Here is a 6,000-nt window from a genome sequence, read left to right as displayed (position 1 = left end):
CCGACTCTGACCCGTAACCGGCAGCGAGAGTCTGACCCGTAACCGGCAGCGAGAGTCCGACTCTGACCTGTAACCGGCAGCGAGAGTCCGACTCTGACCCGTAACCGGCAGCGAGAGTCCGACTCTGACCCGTAACCGGCAGCGAGAGTCCGACTCTGACCCGTAACCGGCAGCGAGAGTCTGACCCGTAACCGGCAGCGAGAGTCCGACTCTGACCCGTAACCGGCAGCGAGAGTCTGACCCGTAACCGGCAGCGAGAGTCCGACTCTGACCCGTAACCGGCAGCGAGAGTCTGACCCGTAACCGGCAGCGAGGGTCTGACCCATAACCGGCAGCGAGAGTCTGACCCGTAACCGGCAGCGAGGGTCCGACTCTGACCCGTAACCGGCAGCGAGAGTCCGACTCTGACCCGTAACCGGCAGCGAGAGTCTGACCCGTAACCGGCAGCGAGAGTCTGACTCTGACCCGTAACCGGCAGCGAGAGTCCGACTCTGACCCGTAACCGGCAGCGAGAGTCCGACTCTGACCCGTAACCGGCAGCGAGAGTCCGACTCTGACCCGTAACCGGCAGCGAGAGTCTGACCCGTAACCGGCAGCGAGAGTCCGACTCTGACCCGTAACCGGCAGCGGGATGTCCGACTCTGACCCGTAACCGGCAGCGAGAGTCCGACTCTGACCCGTAACCGGCAGCGAGAGTCCGACTCTGACCCGTAACCGGCAGCGAGAGTCCGACTCTGACCCGTAACCGGCAGCGAGAGTCCGACTCTGACCCGTAACCGGCAGCGAGAGTCCGACTCTGACCCGTAACCGGCAGCGAGAGTCCGACTCTGACCCGTAACCGGCAGCGAGAGTCCGACTCTGACCCGTAACCGGCAGCGAGAGTCCGACTCTGACCCGTAACCGGCAGCGAGAGTCCGACTCTGACCCGTAACCGGCAGCGAGGGTCCGACTCTGACCCGTAACCGGCAGCGAGGGTCTGACCCGTAACCGGCAGCGAGAGTCCGACTCTGACCCGTAACCGACAGCGAGAGTCTGATCCGTAACCGGCCGCGAGAGTCCGACTCTGACCCGTAACCTGCAGCGAGAGTCCGACTCTGACCCGTAACCGGCAGCGAGAGTCTGACCCGTAACCGGCAGCGAGAGTCCGACTCTGACCCGTAACCGGCAGCGAGGGTCTGACCCGTAACCGGCAGCGAGAGTCTGACCTGTAACCGGCAGCGAGAGTCCGACTCTGACCCGTAACCGGCAGCGAGGGTCCGACTCTGACCCGTAACCGGCAGCGAGAGTCCGACTCTGACCCGTAACCGGCAGCGAGAGTCTGACCCGTAACCGGCAGCGAGAGTCCGACTCTGACCCGTAACCGGCAGCGAGATTCTGACCCGTAACCGGCAGCGAGAGTCCTACTCTGACCCGTAACCGGCAGCGAGGGTCTGACCCGTAACTGGCAGCGAGAGTCTGACCTGTAACCGGCAGCGAGAGTCCGACTCTGACCTGTAACCGGCAGCGAGGGTCCGACTCTGACCCGTAACCGGCAGCGAGAGTCCGACTCTGACCCGTAACCGGCAGCGAGAGTCCGACTCTGACCCGTAACCGGCAGCGAGAGTCCGACTCTGACCCGTAACCGGCAGCGAGAGTCTGACCCGTAACCGGCAGCGAGGATCTGACCCGTAACCGGCAGCGAGAGTCTGACCCGTAACCGGCAGCGAGAGTCCGACTGACCCGTAACCGGCAGCGAGAGTCTGACCCGTAACCGGCAGCGAGGGTCCGACTCTGACCCGTAACCGGCAGCGAGAGTCCGACTCTGACCCGTAACCGGCAGCGAGAGTCTGACCCGTAACCGGCAGCGAGAGTCCGACTCTGACCTGTAACCGGCAGCGAGAGTCCGACTCTGACCCGTAACCGGCAGCGAGAGTCCGACTCTGACCCGTAACCGGCAGCGAGAGTCCGACTCTGACCCGTAACCGGCAGCGAGAGTCTGACCCGTAACCGGCAGCGAGAGTCCGACTCTGACCCGTAACCGGCAGCGAGAGTCTGACCCGTAACCGGCAGCGAGAGTCCGACTCTGACCCGTAACCGGCAGCGAGAGTCTGACCCGTAACCGGCAGCGAGGGTCTGACCCGTAACCGGCAGCGAGAGTCTGACCCGTAACCGGCAGCGAGGGTCCGACTCTGACCCGTAACCGGCAGCGAGAGTCCGACTCTGACCCGTAACCGGCAGCGAGAGTCTGACCCGTAACCGGCAGCGAGAGTCTGACTCTGACCCGTAACCGGCAGCGAGAGTCCGACTCTGACCCGTAACCGGCAGCGAGAGTCCGACTCTGACCCGTAACCGGCAGCGAGAATCCGACTCTGACCCGTAACCGGCAGCGAGAGTCTGACCCGTAACCGGCAGCGAGAGTCCGACTCTGACCCGTAACCGGCAGCGGGATGTCCGACTCTGACCCGTAACCGGCAGCGAGAGTCCGACTCTGACCCGTAACCGGCAGCGAGAGTCCGACTCTGACCCGTAACCGGCAGCGAGAGTCCGACTCTGACCCGTAACCGGCAGCGAGAGTCCGACTCTGACCCGTAACCGGCAGCGAGAGTCCGACTCTGACCCGTAACCGGCAGCGAGAGTCCGACTCTGACCCGTAACCGGCAGCGAGAGTCCGACTCTGACCCGTAACCGGCAGCGAGAGTCCGACTCTGACCCGTAACCGGCAGCGAGAGTCCGACTCTGACCCGTAACCGGCAGCGAGAGTCCGACTCTGACCCGTAACCGGCAGCGAGAGTCTGACCCGTAACCGGCAGTGAGAGTCCGACTCTGACCCGTAACCGGCAGCGAGAGTCCGACTCTGACCCGTAACCGGCAGCGAGAGTCCGACTCTGACCCGTAACCGGCAGCGAGAGTCCGACTCTGACCCGTAACCGGCAGTGAGAGTCCGACTCTGACCCGTAACCGGCAGCGAGAGTCCGACTCTGACCCGTAACCGACAGCGAGAGTCCGACTCTGACCCGTAACCGGCAGCGAGAGTCCGACTCTGACCCGTAACCGGCAGCGAGAGTCCGACTCTGACCCGTAACCGGCAGCGAGAGTCTGACCCGTAACCGGCAGTGAGAGTCCGACTCTGACCCGTAACCGGCAGCGAGAGTCCGACTCTGACCCGTAACCGGCAGCGAGAGTCCGACTCTGACCCGTAACCGGCAGCGAGAGTCCGACTCTGACCCGTAACCGGCAGCGAGAGTCTGACCCGTAACCGGCAGCGAGGGTCCGACTCTGACCCGTAACCGGCAGCGAGAGTCCGACTCTGACCCATAACTGGCAGCGAGAGTCCGACTCGGACCCGTAACCGGCACCGAGAGTCCGACTCTGACCTGTAACCGGCAGCGAGAGTCCGACTCTGACCCGTAACCGGCAGCGAGAGTCCGACTCTGACCCGTAACCGGCAGCGAGAGTCCGACTCTGACCCGTAACCGGCAGCGAGAGTCTGACCCGTAACCGGCAGCGAGAGTCCGACTCTGACCCGTAACCGGCAGCGAGAGTCTGACCCGTAACCGGCAGCGAGAGTCCGACTCTGACCCGTAACCGGCAGCGAGGGTCCGACTCTGACCCGTAACCGGCAGCGAGGGTCTGACCCGTAACCGGCAGCGAGAGTCCGACTCTGACCCGTAACCGACAGCGAGAGTCTGATCCGTAACCGGCCGCGAGAGTCCGACTCTGACCCGTAACCTGCAGCGAGAGTCCGACTCTGACCCGTAACCGGCAGCGAGAGTCTGACCCGTAACCGGCAGCGAGAGTCCGACTCTGACCCGTAACCGGCAGCGAGGGTCTGACCCGTAACCGGCAGCGAGAGTCTGACCTGTAACCGGCAGCGAGAGTCCGACTCTGACCCGTAACCGGCAGCTAGGGTCCGACTCTGACCCGTAACCGGCAGCGAGAGTCCGACTCTGACCCGTAACCGGCAGCGAGAGTCTGACCCGTAACCGGCAGCGAGAGTCCGACTCTGACCCGTAACCGGCAGCGAGATTCTGACCCGTAACCGGCAGCGAGAGTCCTACTCTGACCCGTAACCGGCAGCGAGGGTCTGACCCGTAACTGGCAGCGAGAGTCTGACCTGTAACCGGCAGCGAGAGTCCGACTCTGACCTGTAACCGGCAGCGAGGGTCCGACTCTGACCCGTAACCAGCAGCGAGAGTCCGACTCTGACCCGTAACCGGCAGCGAGAGTCCGACTCTGACCCGTAACCGGCAGCGAGAGTCCGACTCTGACCCGTAACCGGCAGCGAGAGTCTGACCCGTAACCGGCAGCGAGGATCTGACCCGTAACCGGCAGCGAGAGTCTGACCCGTAACCGGCAGCGAGAGTCCGACTGACCCGTAACCGGCAGCGAGAGTCTGACCCGTAACCGGCAGCGAGGGTCCGACTCTGACCCGTAACCGGCAGCGAGAGTCCGACTCTGACCCGTAACCGGCAGCGAGAGTCTGACCCGTAACCGGCAGCGAGAGTCCGACTCTGACCTGTAACCGGCAGCGAGAGTCCGACTCTGACCCGTAACCGGCAGCGAGAGTCCGACTCTGACCCGTAACCGGCAGCGAGAGTCCGACTCTGACCCGTAACCGGCAGCGAGAGTCTGACCCGTAACCGGCAGCGAGAGTCCGACTCTGACCCGTAACCGGCAGCGAGGGTCCGACTCTGACCCGTAACCGGCAGCGAGAGTCTGACCCGTAACCGGTAGCGTGAGTCCGACTCTGACCCGTAACCGGCAGCGAGGGTCCGACTCTGACCCGTAACCAGCAGCGAGAGTCTGACCTGTAACCGGCAGCGAGAGTCCGACTCTGACCCGTAACCGGCAGCGAGGGTCCGACTCTGACCCGTAACCGGCAGCGAGAGTCTGACCCGTAACCGGTAGCGTGAGTCCGACTCTGACCCGTAACCGGCAGCGAGAGTCCGACTCTGACCCGTAACCGGCAGCGAGAGTCTGACCCGTAACCGGCAGCGAGAGTCTGACCCGTAACCAGCAGCGAGGGTCTGACCCGTAACCGGCAGCAAGAGTCTGACCCGTAACCGGCAGCGAGAGTCTGACTCTGACCCGTAACCGGCAGCGAGGGTCTGACCCGTAACCGGCAGCGAGGGTCTGACTCTGACCCGTAACCGGCAGCGAGTGTCTGACCCGTAACCGGCAGCGAGGGTCCGACTCTGACCCGTAACCGGCAGCGAGAGTCTGACACGTAACCGGCCGCGAGAGTCCGACTCTGACCCGTAACCTGCAGCGAGAGTCCGACTCTGACCCGTAACCGGCAGCGAGAGTCTGACCCGTAACCGGCAGCGAGAGTCCGACTCTGACCCGTAACCGGCAGCGAGGGTCTGACCCGTAACCGGCAGCGAGAGTCTGACCTGTAACCGGCAGCGAGAGTCCGACTCTGACCCGTAACCGGCAGCGAGGGTCCGACTCTGACCCGTAACCTGCAGCGAGAGTCCGACTCTGACCCGTAACCGGCAGCGAGAGTCTGACCCGTAACCGGCAGCGAGAGTCCGACTCTGACCCGTAACCGGCAGCGAGGGTCTGACCCGTAACCGGCAGCGAGAGTCTGACCTGTAACCGGCAGCGAGAGTCCGACTCTGACCCGTAACCGGCAGCGAGAGTCCGACTCTGACCCGTAACCGGCAGCGAGAGTCTGACCCGTAACCGGCAGCGAGAGTCCGACTCTGACCCGTAACCGGCAGCGAGATTCTGACCCGTAACCGGCAGCGAGAGTCCTACTCTGACCCGTAACCGGCAGCGAGGGTCTGACCCGTAACTGGCAGCGAGAGTCTGACCTGTAACCGGCAGCGAGAGTCCGACTCTGACCCGTAACCGGCAGCGAGAGTCCGACTCTGACCCGTAACCGGCAGCGAGAGTCCGACTCTGACCCGTAACTGGCAGCGAGAGTCTGACCCGTAACCGGCAGCGAGGGTCTGACCCGTAACCGGCAGCGAGAGTCTGACCCGTAACCGGCAGCGAGAGTCCGACTGACCCGTAACC

This window comes from Scyliorhinus torazame, chromosome 26 (genome assembly GCF_047496885.1).
Source record: "Scyliorhinus torazame isolate Kashiwa2021f chromosome 26, sScyTor2.1, whole genome shotgun sequence".
NCBI classification, from domain to species: Eukaryota; Metazoa; Chordata; class Chondrichthyes; order Carcharhiniformes; family Scyliorhinidae; genus Scyliorhinus; species Scyliorhinus torazame.
This window is presented reverse-complemented; position numbering follows the sequence as displayed.